The sequence below is a fragment of the Nicotiana tabacum genome, chromosome 22, assembly GCF_000715075.1.
Source record: "Nicotiana tabacum cultivar K326 chromosome 22, ASM71507v2, whole genome shotgun sequence".
Taxonomy (NCBI): domain Eukaryota; kingdom Viridiplantae; phylum Streptophyta; class Magnoliopsida; order Solanales; family Solanaceae; genus Nicotiana; species Nicotiana tabacum.
The window spans coordinates 45050404-45066366 of record NC_134101.1 but is presented as its reverse complement, the minus strand read 5'-3'; the positions used below and the strand labels follow the sequence as shown (position 1 = coordinate 45066366).

Here is a 15963-nt window from a genome sequence, read left to right as displayed (position 1 = left end):
GCAAAACAATAAATATTAAATTTAATAAATTCGATAAATCCAGACCTGAGCTCGTTTAGTCCTGTCCCCAAGTGGAACTTCCTCTCTAGGAACTTTTCGAACAATGCGATTTGTTCGAGTTCTTCCGTTATGGATTTTATTACATCCGTTTCTTCTGGTACCTGAAAATAGCTTGGTACGTGATAGGATTCCGACTCCTCCTCCCCCTGGTTGACTTTTCTCAGCTCGGGAGCAGGCGCTGGTTCCTGTAATTGCGATGCCGCATGCTCATTTCCATCGCTACTAGAAACTGAGATTGCATTCATCTCCCTTGCTGCCGGTTGGTCACCTCTTATTTGTTTAATTCCCTCGGGAGTTGGGAATTTTTGCAACTGATGATATATTGATGGCATAACCTTTATCTCGTGCAACCATGACCTCCCCAGGATAATATTATAGCCCATATCATCGTCCACCACCTCGAAAAGGGTCGTCTTTATCACCTCTTCGGCATTTGTGGGCAGCAGGATCTCTCCTTGAGTTGTTACGTTCGCTAGGTTGAACCTGGTGAGGAGTTTTATTGCCGGAATGATACTTCTGGTGAGCTTGGCTTGCTCCAACACTCTCCACTAGATAATATTGGCTGAAAGTCTTGGGTCCACCAAAACACGTTTAATTTTAAAGTCTAAGATATTCAAAGATATTACCAATGCATCGTTGTGCGGCAACAACAATCCATCTGCGTCTTCCTTCGTGAAAGTAATGTTGTCCTCAGTGACTTCCCGAAGTCTTTTACTGTGGGTCACTGACACCTTCATTTTTTTCACCGCCGCAAATATCACACCATTAATCTCGTTCCCCCCGAAAATCATATTGATCGTCAAGCGTGGAGGATCTTCTACTGCTTTTGAAAGTTCAACATAATCACAATTGCGACTGTAGTTGTTTTTAGCTCGGTTGCTTAAAAATTCTTTGAGACGATCATTTTCCGGCAATGTCGCCACCTCCTCGCGCAGATGCCGATAGTCCCCTTTTCGGTGATCGTTGGTCCCATGATATTCGCACAAAAAATTAGGATCGCTTTGGCTGGGATCAGATCTCATTGGCTTCGAGAACCGTGTTGTAACAATCCGACCGGTCGTTTTGAGTATTTTAGCCCCAACCCCCTATTTATTGCCTTCTCTAGGCTATATTATGATTATGTGACTTGTCGGGGTATTTGGTTTGGATTTCGGCTAAGTTTCAGAGTAAAATGGGACACCTAATCCCTAAGTTGGAGGTTTAAGTTGAAAGAGTTGACCGTAATTTGACTTTTGTATAGATAACCCTGAAATGAGATTTTGAAGGTCCCAACAGCTCTGTATGGTGATTTTAGACTTAGGAATGTATCCGGACGTTGATTTGGAGGTCTGTAGGTCATTTCAGCGTGAATTGGTAAAAGTTGAAAAGTTAAGATTTGGAAGGTTTGGCCGGGAGTTGACTTTATTTATATTGGGATCGGATGTCGATTCTGGAAGTTGAAATGGGTCCGTCATGTCATTTATGACTTGTGTGCAAAATTAGAAGTCAATCGGAGTTGTTTTGGTATGAATCAATATTAGTTTTGAAATTCGAAAGTTCAAAAGTTCATTAGGCTTGAATCGATGCGCGATTCATGGTTCTAATATTGTTTGATATGATTTAACACTTCAAGCATGTTCGTATGATGTTTTAGGACTTGTTGGTATATTTCGTTGAGGTCCCGGGGGCCTCGGGTGTGATTCAGACCATGTTCGGCGCATTTCGGAACCTTAAGGATTGCTGAAGCTGCTGAATTTTCTAATATCTGGTTTCCTTCATCGCGTTAGCGAGAGAGGTCTCGCGTTCGCGAAGGGTATCTGGGAGGCAGGTTAGGTGTGTTCTTCGTGTTCACGTAGATGGCCACGCGTTCGCGAAAGTGTAAGAAGTTGTTTACCGTGTTCGCGTATGAAGGGTCACGTTCGCATAGGCCTGGGCTCAGTGTGTATCGCATTCGCATTGGTGATCTCGCATTCTCGAAGAGGAATCTGGCAGCTGAGAATTTTGTGCTTCGCGAACGCGGGGCACATTCCGCGTTAGCGAAGAAGGATAGCACATGGGTAGAATTTAAGTTTCAAAATCGATGGTTCATCTTATTTTTCATATTTTGGACCTAGAGAGCTCGATGTGAGGCGATATTTCGAGGGCTTTTCAAGGAGATTGTTGGAGGTAAGTGATTCTAACCTGGATTGGACTATATTTTTTGAATCTATTACTATTTTCATCATCTAATAAGGGATTTGAGTTGGAAATTTGGGAAAAATGGTAAGAACTTCCTAGACTAAATTTTCGAGTTTTGAAAGTCTATTTGAGGTCGAATTTGAGTAATTCGTATATGGTTGGACTCGTTATCGAATGAGTATTTAAATTTTGTAATTCTGGTTGGGTTTTGAGATGCGGGCTAGGGTTGACTCTTTATTTCTTTGCAAAGATCGTAACTTTATTATTCGAATTAGCTTCCTATAGTTTATATTTATAGTATGAAGTTGTTTTGGCTAGATTCAAGCCGTTCGGAGTTGGATAATCGAGGGAAAGGCCTACTAATGGATTGAGTTAGCATGATTTGAGGTAAGTGTCTTGCCTAACTTTGTGTATGGGAAATTATCCCTCAGGATTGGTGTTGTTTTGTGATAATTGTGATGTGAGGAAGCCGTGTACGCAAGGTGACGAGTGTGTACACGGGCTAAATATGGAAATTTACCAGTTTTAGCTATGTAGATTCCTTTCATGCCTTAATTGAGTTATCTTAACATGTTATATTCATCATCATTAGTCTATTTTCACATGCTTTACTTGTCTTATCTCTTTCTTGTTAATTGTTCTACATGTTTAGTTGAAGTCCTTGTTCCTTTATTCCATTTTCCTTATTTAACCATTAAATTCCTTATTTGAAGTTGTTATTCTTGGAATATCTTGTTGTTGAAAGTGACATTGAGCTATAAAGGTCGTGATTCACATTGAGGAAACGTGTTAAGTTGTGAAATACTATTCTTGTTGAGTTATGCACTTCTGGTTGTTATTGTTGATACTATTTGTGCACATTGTTGTTGAGTCGTGGGCTACTTATTGTAAAAATACTGTTGTTGTTGGTTTTTTTGGTAAGTTGTGATATTGGGCATTTGAGGTGCGATTTGTGATACATTGTGATATTGATATGCATGCGGTGATATAAGGTTTTGGTGTTGAAACGCATGCGGTGAGATAAGGTGGGCTAAAACGCGGGATGCTATTTCGGAAAATAATTTTCAAAACTAAATGCAAAGGCTCCCGCAGTGATATAAGGAAAAATTGTGATTTATTATTGTGATTTGAGATTACGAGGCGGTACCTCGGTAGTGACTTTTTGTTGGTATTACTCTTTTACTTCATTTGTGCCTAGTTGCTTTGTTTCCTTGGCATAACACTCCCTGTGTTCTTCCGTGGTGCATTAATTGCTTGAGTTCTGTGTGGTAAATTTTGGTACCTTCCTTACTTGTTTCATTTTTATTGTTATTATTATTGCACTGTTAAATTACTCGTTTTGCCTCTTATTTATTTATTTATTTATTCCAGTAGGGCCTTGACCTGATCTCGTCACTACTCTACCGAGGTTAGACTTGACACTTACTGGGTACCGTTATGGTGTACTTATTCTATACTTCTGCACATTTTTTTGTGTAGATCTAGGTACCTCCTACCAGTCGAGGCATCAGTGAGTTGAGCTAGTTCTCGGAGACTTCAAGATACACCTGCCAGCATTCGCAGGTCTCGGAGTAACCTTATATCTATTTCTATATTTTTCTTCTTTTATTAGACTTAGATATATAGGAATAACTATGATACCGTTGTAGAGCTTGTGAATCGATATCATTAGGTTTTGGGGGAAAATTGTATATGTTAGAGTAGCGAAGTTTTACTAATATATAGAAATAGGAGTTGAAGTGTACGAACACCGGGACGAACACCGGCGAAATGGTAATTATAGATGTTTGTCATGGGCATTGTTTTATTTTACTCTTTAAAATCAACCATTTTATTCTCCTCATTTCATGACACGTGTTGGTCTTTGTATTTTGGTCTTCCACTTCATTGGTCCCATTTTTCCACTTCAATATCAGCCATTTCGCTGCTTTCCTCCTCCTCCGAAAATGCTCTCTTTTTCTTCTGACTTTTCCCTCTTTCTTCATTTTGCTGTTTGATTCTTGGTAAACTCTGAGCTATGTTTCACTATTCTTTTCTAAATGTATTCTTGGTTCGTCTGATATCACATATTTTTGAAGTGTTGCATGTGAGTAATTTCTTTTACTTTAATGAAATTTTAACATAAGATTTGAAATTGGGGATGTAAAAAATTTCAATGTGACCAAGCAACTGAAACGCACATAGGGATTGCAAAGAAGCTGCTTTTAAGTAATCTCTGGGCGGCTCATATTGAGAGGTAATGAATGAACTTTTTTCTTCATGAACAAACTATTAAGACCTCTTTTTGGGGTTATTTTAATTTTTCATATCGATTGTCATGATTTTCGTTAAGTGGCATTCCAATGCTTATATATAAAAAGTGGATTGTATGTGCGAGCTTCAGACACATTGATATTTCATTTATACGGAATTGGTTCCAAAATGACAACCTCATAAACATGCTTCATTCGACTCTTTTATGGACTGAAATTGGGTGTTAATTTGGTAGTTTCTATGTTCTTTCGGATAGAGGTCTTATTAGAGATTTTCACATGCATTGGGTAACTTTATCGGATTTATACGCTGATGTAACAAAGGTATTTGATAATGTGCCTAAATGAACTGACCTTGCACTGCATGTGAAAGGGCTATTTGCAGTCTTTTCCTCTTTCAAATAATGATGTAAATGCAGATTTATAAAGAAGTAAACATGCTTCTAACTATCTTAATTGCCTTTAAAGGACATCTTCAAAAATTGAATTTGAAAATTATGTTTATATTCTTCAGGGAAAAATGTTATGATGTGTTTGGATAGGAGACAACCCATCGAAAACAATTTCAAAGAAATCCTTTTCATTTACTTTGTACTTCTTCCACATATTTATCTGGCTTTGCTCCATCTTTCAGCAAATTTAAAGTGTCACTTGCTACTGCATATACATCAAAAGAACATTAGCAGTACTATGCCATCTCAAAATGACAACTTTTTACATGGTATTGAGGGAAAGCAAATTGCAGACACTAAACTTAAACAAGCTACCTAATTACAAAAGGTTAAATGAAAAAGTAAAAAATATATCAAAACTTTTATATCACTTTACATGATTGATAAACTCTATATGATGTCTCTGCTCAGTCTTTTACTTCAGCTAAAATGTAATGAGAATTGTAAATAAACTGCAGTTTTAATTTTTAGTTAAAAGCTGTGGTACCCCAAATGATTATAAAAAGAATGGAGAAAGAGGGTAAAAAATAAAAAGTAACCTTAACATAAATTGAGCAACAATCTGAAAGTTTATTCCCTGTTGAAAATTGAGCTCTACTTCTTCACTTTTCATTCCAAAGTTACATGAGATTTATCAGATTGTTGAACACATTTAAACATTATAACAAGCATAATATTGTTTTTTGTTCTTTGGTTATCTGCTAGAAGTTGTATCAGTGTGCTTTTGTCACCTTATGCTCCACTAATGATTGTTATATGAAGATTTATTTGAGGCTCGAAATATAACCCATAAATGATTGTATATTTCAGAAGAACATTGGTAGGAAGATATTCATGCTGACAACTCTAACTCATTTTTAATGTATTGACACATTAGATTTTACGTGTCGTGATATCATTCTTCATTAGTAAACAGCAGTATTTACTTTGTTTTCTTTCGGAACTACACTGACATTATTGTATATATGTACTCTTCTTAAGTGTTGCCAGTCCTGATGATTAATAACTCCATTTAAGATGTAATAATATACTGTCATTCAAGAAGTCGAACTTGAAATCAGTCCCCAAGTATGGTTTTGCATCTGAATGAATGACTTGAACATGAGGTTCAACTCTTCTGTTTTGCGTATTTATTTGGTGCTTTTGAAATCTATTCTAAGGAAAAAAAGTAAAAAGTTCAAAAGTTGCAGAACTAATGAGAATTATCTCTTTGTTCACTTAAAGGACATTGGTGACATCTTATTTTTTCAATATTTTGGACAATTAGATACATATGTTGTGATACATTTGGATTTCTTTTTTAGATCGTTTCATCTTTTTCCCATGTTGTTATGGTAGATTTTCATGTGGACTGTATCTTAAGTTCACTATGGGTGATTGGAACGTGTATTTACTTGAACATGGTATTTCTATATTCGAATCTATGGCGTTTTACATCAATATCTAAAAGCCATCACCAAGAGCTCTCTCAGTAACTTTTATCCGTGCAAGGCGATTGGACTTCATCCCAACTGATTGGTAAAAGCATGGTAGGTAAGTCACCGACTTTCAAAAGCTGAAGGTTAATAATTCAGAGATAAGTGCATTTCATGGTGCAGTTTTTGAGTTTCAAAATCATCCATATCATTAGATAAGTCCATTTCTTATTGAAGATTTATTAGTCTATCATACAATTTATTGATAGTCTCATAATAAAAGGACAAGTAAAAGTTACTAGACGATCTTTTTCTCCGTTATATTTATTTTTAATATTTTTCTCTAGCGTCCTTTATTAAGACAAAAATGTGCCCTTTAATGAACCTTACACCTATAATATTAGAATAACAGTTCAACTAGAAGATAAATTTTGGTATTCATTCATAGTAGTTATGGGTCTTTTTGTGTGTTTCATATGCAGACTTTAGAATCTTATCCCCTTAAAATGATTTTTTTCTCCAAGTATACTTCTTGAAGTAATTACATGCGCTCTGCAATTTGTGGCTTCATTTCAGTGATCTTTCAGAATAGAACAAAGAACTTATGGAAGAGTAATTCTTTTGTAGCTTATGATGATTCTATTTTCTTTCTGTAGCAGGTTTTGGCATTGCCCCTATGCATATACCCTTTTCTTGAGGGTCTTGCATATTGCAGCTTTACGATTGCTTTGTTGGTCCTTCAATGAATAGAGTATAAATCTTTCTAATGTTTGATAATGAGACATTTGTGCATATTTACTTTATATACTCATCTCACTGGTTTATATCTATATATGGATAGATCAGTGCGCTTGCATTAAGTTTCATGCCTTCTCTTTGCATGACTTAGCAAATGTATCCCAACTTCATGATTCGGCAAATTGTTGACTACTTTTGCATATTTGGAGCTGGTAAGTGAAGAAGTATGGTGTCGAAAGTTTTAGATTACTTTAAACATCCACACTTATATGATAATTGTTTATATGTTAGGGTCGACATCAAGAATGTGTACTGAACAATATAATACTAACTTGCACATCGTTGCGGAGAGAAATTTATTTTATCTAAGCTTAGAGTGATTTTAGTCACTTATTTTCATTAACCTTTTTACATTCTGCAAAATCTTAAATACTCAGATCGCAATGCTACAACATTGAGTTATCAGAACAATACTGAGCTGCTGAACAATTATTCTACACACAAAAATATGTATACTTTGTGGAGCACAAGATTGGAACATGAATAATCAGAACTGGAAGCTGTTTGTTCGTGATCATTTCAGTCATTTAATTTAAGGACTTGAGTCTTGTACCTTTGCATTTTATAATAGTAGCTAGGACTAAAATTATGCCTTCTTTCTGGTTTTGAACTTATGGAGCTTAGAAAGAGGTTTGGATGTTCACTATTCTAGGAAAGTTCTACTATTGTGAGACATGCCGTTACCAAATTAACTTCAAAAACTGGTCAAAATGTGTAAATGGGAATGGGTAAGTTAAGTTGCTAGGTCGTAAAGCAAAGACCTCAACAATTTACGACTTGCACATACTGCTTATCGCTTTTCATTCTTTACACTAAATTATCAATTACAACTATGAGAGTATGATTGACAAACTGCCAATTAGTTGAAACAGCTCTGCTTCAGAAAGTTTATTAGATGGATTTTAACTTCATTGCTTTTCCATCATCTACCAGAATAGTTTTTTTCCCCTTCTTGCTCATGTTGGGCACTTGGGTCCGTGCACAGCACGGGCAACACCCTACTAGTATTCTATATAGATGTTGAGTATTTGGGAGTTTAATTGCTATTTCTTATATTTCGCATATTGTCAGGCTTACCTAGTCTTAGAGATTAGGTGCCAACACGACATCCTACGGAGAGAAATTAGGGCCGTGACAAGTTGGTATTAGAGCTCTAGGTTCATAGGTGTTATGAGTCACAAGCAAGTTTAGTAGAGTCTCGCGGATCGGTACAGAGACTTCTGTACTTATCTTCGGGAGGCTATGGAACAGTTAGGAGAAGTTTCACTTCTTTGAATCCCTATCGTGCGAATTTGTTTACTTCAGAATTCTAAATTGTCTTTTTATTCTCTCACAGATGGTGAAGACACGCATAGCTGGATCTGATGATCTGACACTCACGCCCCTGCCAGAGCAGCGAGAGGTCAGGGCTGGGGCAGAGGCCGAGGAAGGTCACGTAGTGCAGCTAGAGCACCTGCACGAGATGCTACAGAGGAGCCACCAGTAGATCTAGTTGGAGAGTATGCACCTGGGACGCCTGTTCCTACCCCTGCACTTCAAGAGACTCTCGCCCAGTTTTTGAGTATGTTTGGCACTTTAGCTCAAGCATGGTTGATTTCACTTGCTCCTTCCACATCTCAGGCTGGGGAGGAGCACAGACTCCCGCCGCCCGTACCCCAGAGCAATAGGTCCAGGTTGACCAGGTCCCGGAGGTCATACCAATGCAGCCGGTTGTCCCAGTTCAGCCGAGGTTAGGGCAGCAACTTCTGAGGGGGAGTGACTCAGGTTCTAGAGGTACAAGAAGTACCATCCTCCTACTTTCAGCAGTTTGTAGAGCTTGTGACTCGATATCACCAGGTTTTGGGGGAAAATTGTAGATGTTGAGCAGCAAAGTTTATTCTATAGAGATGTTGAATATTTGAGAGTTTAACTGTTATTTCAGTTATATTCCGCATGTTGTTAGGCTTACCTAGTCTTAAAGAATATGCGCTATCACAATATCCTACGAAGAGAAATTGGGGTTGTGACACATGCTTCTTTAATGTTCCTCATAGCCGACACCAACTCCACTACGCCGACGCTAAATTTGTATTCAGAAATCTTGGGGTAGGAAGAATCTCGAGAACCCGATCTCTCCTTGTCTTTTAATGACCTATTATTCCGGTCGCGGTCAGTTCTCCTATCGGTAGCGAAGCTATCCGCCGACCGAAAACCTCTGTCGCGTCCTTCGGCCCGTTGAAGACCGTTGATCTGTGTCAAAATCATCTTTTAATTTCTTTTTATTCTTCTCCCGATCTCGGCCTTTGGTTGATGCTGGAAAGCTGAGCTGGTCATCTTCAATTCTTATCTTTGACTCGTACTAGTTGTGAACATCCGCCCATGTTGTTGCCTGGAACTCAAGCAAACTTTCTTTCAATTTTCGGGAAGCATCAGAACTTATCGGATTCAACCCTTTAGTAAATGCCTCCACGGGCCATTCGTCTGGTACGATCGGAAGCAACATCCTTTCTTTCTAGAATCGGGTCACGAACTCTCGCAATAATTCAGATTCTCTTTGTGCAATCCTAAATATGTTGGCCTTTCGTGTCTGTACCTTTCTGGCCCCAGCATGGACCTTAATGAAAGAATCTGCGAGCATCTCGAAGGAATCTATGGAATGCTCGGGAAAGAGTGAATACCATGTCAGAGCCCTCTTCGTGAGGGTCTCCCCAAATTTCTTCAATAAGACTGACTCAATCTCATGTGGAGCCAAATTGTTTTCCGTCACCGCCGTTGTATAAGTGGTGATATGCTCCTGAGGATCTGAAATCCCATTATACTTCGGTACATCTCACATTTTGAACCACTTCGGGATCAACTCTGGTGCCGCGCTTGTTTTGAATGGCAATTGGGTGTACTTCTTTGAATCCGGTCCTTTCAATACTGGTGGTGCGCCCGCAATTTGATCCATTCGGGCATTTATTTCTCTTTTAAACCGCATGAGTTCGGTTTTACAGGGATCATTCTCATTGTTGTTATCGTATCCGCTACCATTCTCCCCGACCCTGTCAAAGCCGACTTCGCCCCTCGGGGTGTTGTTATCGACCCTCAGCGTTGTTTGATTTGCAGGAGCATCGGAGGAACTGGACCTCGTCCGTTCGCATTGTTAGAAGCACCTTAATGGCCTTTTGTTGCTCCCTTAGGATCCTTACTGTTTCAATGACGTGCTCGTCTTCAGCATCATCAGGAGTTGCCTATCTAACATATCGTGAATATTGCTTGCCATTAACCGGCGTGACCTCATTCCCCTCGTTGCGGGTATCACTGATGGAATCTTCGTGCTAAGGTTGATTTCCTTGGGTCTCAACGTTGTGTGCGATGTTGACATCGTTATCTGCCATTTTTACGTTTATATACAAGTGAATCGATTTGATCCTAAAATAATAAATAAATTAGACAAAAGATAAGACTTAGCCTTGAAGTTGAGATAAAATAGCAGAAATCCTGGTTCCAGGAGCTGAGCTTCCGGAGGCAGTAATAACAATATGAATAAGTAAGAAAGTAAAATGTTATTGAGCTTTGGATAGAATATAGCATATGCTTGTCAGAAAATTCGTGTCCTCTACAATGGTTGGGGAGCTCACTATTTATAGTTGCACCTAGGGAACAAGGTTCTAAGATCAAGCCCCTATTAAATGACAATTATGAGGGCCATTGAAAAATGTGTAATGGTAGGAAGTGAATGTCATATTCTAGGTAACGGTCCGTGACCTTAATGCTATAAAATATTCTTCATTAAATGCTACCGGGTGGCAGGTGTTTAATTCGCCTTTATGAATACCATTCTCTTCGAGATCGTTGTCTTCAGACCCAACTGTCTTCTGTCTTCGGCTCCACGTGTTGCTTTTTCATGCGATCATTAAATATGAACATATTTTACCCTATACACAGGGTCAGGTGTAACGACCCGACCGGTCGTTTTGAGAGTTAGAGCCCCGAACCCCTATTAACTGCTTTCCCCATATCTATTTCTGCTATTGTGACTTGCCGGGATGATTGGTTTTGAGTTTCGGAGTGTTTTGGGACACTTAGTCCCTAAATGAGAGCTTAAGCCTTAGAATTTAGACCGTAGTCGGAACTGTGTGAAGACGGTTCCGGAATGGAATTTCATCGGTTCCGTTAGCTCCGTTAGGTGATTTTGGACTTAGGGGTGTGTCCAGAATGTGTTTTGGGGGCTCGTAGCTCATTTAGACTTAAAATGGCGAAAATTGAATTTTTGGAGATTTGAACCGGTAGTGAAAATTTTGATATCGGGGTCGGACTCCGATTTCGGAAGTTGAAGTAGGTCCGTAATGTTGAATATGATTTGTGTGCAAAATTTGAGGTCATTCGGACGTGATTTGATAGGTTTCGGCATCAGTTGTAGGAATTTGAAGTTTCAAGTTCTTTAAGTTTGAATTTGAGGGTGATTCGTGATTTTAGCGTTAGTTGATGTGATTTGACAGCTCGACTAAGTTCATATGGTGTTTTAGGATTGGTTGGTATGTTTGGTTGAGGTCCTGGGGGGCTCGGGTGAGTTTTGAGTGCTTAACGGATCAAAAGTTGGATTTGTGTTGCTGCTGAAGTCTTCAGGCATCTGTCATTTTCGCACCTGCGGTGGAGAGACCGTAGGTGCGTGATCGCACGTGCGGAGAGGCAAGCGCAGAAGCAGATTTGGGATGTGTGGTCAGGGGTCGCAGGTGCGAAGGGAAATGCCGCTTCTGCGATGCCCACAGATGCACTAAAGGACCCGCAGGCGCGGAGGAGATCGCAGAAGCGGACAATAGTCCGCAGGCGCGCACTCGCAGGTGCGGCCCTTTTTTCGCAGAAGCGGACCTAGCCCTCTTAAGTCGTTTCCGCACCTGCGAAGGAAATTCTGCAGGTGCGGCGTCGCAGGTGCGACCCAAGGTCCGCAGATGCGGAATAACTGGGCAGAAAAAGGGCAGATTCGAGGGTTTGAAGTTCACTTCACAAATTTGATTGAGAGCTCGGTAGAAGGCGGAATTTGGAGAGATTTTCGGAGGAAGTTCTTGGGTAATGATTCTTAACTCCCTTATGGTTATATTCCACTAATCTATGCTTGAATTCATCGTTTAAATTCGGATTTGGGGTGAAACATTGAGAAAAGTTCTTAGGCCGAATTTTGGGATTTTGATCGAGATTTTGGTGTCGGATTTTAGTAAATTTGATATGGTTAGACTCGTGAGTGAATGTGCTTTCATGTTTTATGACTTTTACCCGATTCCGAGAAGTGGGCCCCACGAGCGATTTTTGAGTTAATTTCGGAATTTTTGTTAAAGTGTTGATTTCATTTATTAGATGAGTCTATTATTATTGTATTTATGATATGTAAATGCTTTTGGCTAGATTTGGGCCATTCGGAGCTGGATATTCGCGGGAAAGATATTGTGACCGATTGATTGAGCTTGTTTCGAGGTAAGTGGCTTGCCTAACTTTGTGTGGGGTAAATCCCTTAAGATTTGGAACTATTGTGATATGTGAGCGCAGTGTACGTGAGGTGACGAGTACGTACACGAGTTAGTTGTCGTAAAACCCTATTTTCTTACTGAGCAGCAACATGCTTTCCTGTTATTTTGAGTTATACCATTTTAATGAGTACTAATCTATTTTCATTCTTAATTGAGTTATTCCAATATGTGTAGCTATCATGTTTAGTCTAATACAACATGTCTACATGTCTTAATTGTTTATGTGAATTATGTGAAACATGCTTAATGAATTTTCCGCTTTTTCCCTGACCGGTACTTAGTCTAAATTGTAAGAATTTTGTGATGTAGTTGTATTTCTATCATTCGCGTTGCATATTTACTTTGGTACTACGAAACGGTATTCCGGGAGATCCCCCCTGTCTTGCATATTTACTTTGGGACTACGGAACGGTATTCCGGGAGATCCCCCTGCACATTTATTTTGGGACTACGGAACGGTATTTCGGGAGATCCCTCTGCACATTTACGTTTGGGACTATGGAACGGTATCTCGGGAGATCCCGTGTTGTGTTTCTGTGTACTAAGCTGTTACCTTCTATGATTTCATTGTTGTTAAAGTTCAGCCTTTATTTTATTGCGGTATTACACTCTATATGGTTTTATTACATATTTACCAGTAGGGCCTTGACCTGACCTCGTCACTACTCGACCGAGGTTAGGCTTGGCACTTACTGGGTACCGATTGTGGTGTACTCATGCTACTCTTTGAATATATTTTTCGTGTGTAGATCCAGGTGTACCTTATCAGCCGGACTAGAAGTAAGCCAGGACAGCTTTTGGAGACTTCAAGGTATATCTGCCGCGTCCGCAAACCTCGGAGTCCCCTTATACTCTTTCTCATGTCCTTTATCTTCTGTATTTTTCCTTGTTAGAGTCTGATGTATAGAGACACTAGATTTTTTCTTCTGTAGTTTGTGATTCACGATGTTCCGGGTTTTGGAATTTGTTGTGTATTTTTGAATAGTTGGTTAAATTTATATTTATATTTTATTATTTCGCATAAATGTTAAGCTCACCTAGTTGTAGAGACTAGGTACCGTCACGACGTCACACGGAGGGGAAATTGAGTCGTGACACCAGGCATAGTGTTGGGTAAGTTTAAGAAATGGTCAGATAAATTTTAAATACTTTTCAAAGTTACTTTTAAGTCAAGTACTTTTAAAATAAACAAGCCAAAAATCATAAATTAGACATTTTTAACTTATGAATTTTAACTTAAAAAGCTCGTTGTATTAAATCGAGTATTCTTTTTTTTTTTTTTTGGTTATCCCTTAGATGTTGTTTAAAATTTTCAATGCACCGTTTATCACACCAAAAGCATTAACTCCACTCTGGTACTTTTTTCCTTGTAATTCATCTTAACACGTTAACTACCATTTACACGCAAGCTTATAGTCAAATAGAAATTAGGAAAGGAAATTATCTTTTTCCTCACTCAAAAATATTTGTCATCGAGTTGAACTCCAAGAAGAACTCAAATTTGTAACAGAACATTTATGGCTGACACATCTGTTTTGTGATGAATTTGTGGCGATTATATGACTGAAATTCATCAATGTGAACGAAATTTGTAATAAATTTGTGACAAACATATTAATCCTTCATAAACTTTTCTCTAGCTAATTTCTTTTATGAAAAATAAAGTTTATGACGGACGATTCCATCACAAAAATTGTGGCGGACATATCAATCTGTCACAAAACTGTAACGAAATTACTACTAGATTTCGTGGCGGAACTGTGAGGGATTACGCCGTCACAAAGTTTGGCAAATGACAAGTGCGACATCGGAAGACAAGGAAATATGTAGGCTAAGTGACTAGTATGAAAGAGTGAGAGGGGCAACTTTTAAAGTAATATTTACTTTAAGAAGAATTAACTCAAATAGTGGGCAACCTTTACAATAATATTTTCCAATTAAATTATTACTTATGTAATTATTATAAATAATTGTATTATTAAATATTATCAAAATCATTGCCAATATTATTTAATTATTATATATTTCTAAATATAAAATCTAATTTGTGACGGAATGAGTTTGTCACAAAATTTGTGATTGAATTTATAAAATTATATTTAAGGTGAATGTCTATATTTTAGATATATTTTAGGGTTTGTTACTTTGTGGCTAAGTCACTTTTTGCCTATAAATAGAGGAGTTCTATTCCATTGTAAATCATCCTAAAAATCAATAGAATTCTCTCTTTTCTTTGCAATATTCTTCTTTTCTTTTATTGTTTTATTTCAGAGAGAGTATAAATATTCATTGAGGATAAATTTTTACCTTATATATTTTATTTAACGACCCGATATTGAGCATAATGATTGTCAATTGTTCCATGAACTTCCTTCATGAATAAATTCTGGATTTAAGGTAAGTATTTTACCTTATTTTTCTCTTTTAAATTCTTGAAATTCTATAATTTAATTTTAAATACAAGCAAAGACAATAAATTTTGATAATAACTCTAATAGAGTTTGTGAGAAATTATAACCACCCGAAGTGGTAAAATTTCTATGTCTTGTCATGATCAAATTCATGCATGATTATGAGCACAATAAGTGGAAACCCGTCCAATTGAATTTGGTTTATTCTCGTTCCCTTAAGAGAATGTAGTAGCAATATGTAATAAGTCTGAAAGAAGACAAAATTATTACCGTGAAGGTATCAATGGATGTAGACGTGGCAATAGGAGAAATTATAATCGTGATCATTATGGTAATGAGAATAATAAGAATTTTCAAAATAATCCTTCTCTTTGTAAAAGTAATATTTATCATCGATTTACCATGAGATTTTGTAAAGCACATACAGATGATTATGGTCAATTCATGATGTGAATGTGGCAACATGTGATTTATGTATACATATTCATTCTTGGAAGAATATGAACGTGCTAGTGGTAGTGATATACCACACTCACCTCTAGAAGGAGGTTTGAGATGATATAAGAAAATAATGTTATTATTATGGCATGAATGGTCATTGGTCACGTACCTATTGTATGCCAAAATATTTTAGTAATGTGATTATTAAAGAATAATAATAATACAAGAAATAGATCTTGCATATAATTTTGACTATGACTATAATGGTATAACCTTCTCTTTAAAAGAGATATTCACGATATGGACGTAGATGAATATGTGGTAGTACCAAATTAATTGAGAGCTTTAGAAGAGCCAATTATTACTATTTTGGAGGAATAAAATTAATTATCAATAAGGCATTGTGTTGTAGTAAGTCTCAAAGAAACTTATTGAGTTTCTAAAGTATTCGCGAAAGCGGTTGGTTATATTGAGACTATAAATAGTCAGAA

At 37.7% G+C, this 15963-nt stretch overlaps 1 long non-coding RNA gene across 1 annotated transcript; it reads left to right on the top strand.

Annotated features, from left to right (window-relative positions):
- The first annotated feature begins 4090 nt into the window (after positions 1–4090).
- LOC107800070 (uncharacterized) lies at positions 4091–7777 on the top strand. Its single transcript, XR_001651277.2, has 2 exons — positions 4091–4453; positions 6260–7777. It is a non-coding gene; the product is annotated as an uncharacterized LOC107800070 (long non-coding RNA).
- The last annotated feature ends 8186 nt before the right edge of the window (positions 7778–15963 follow it).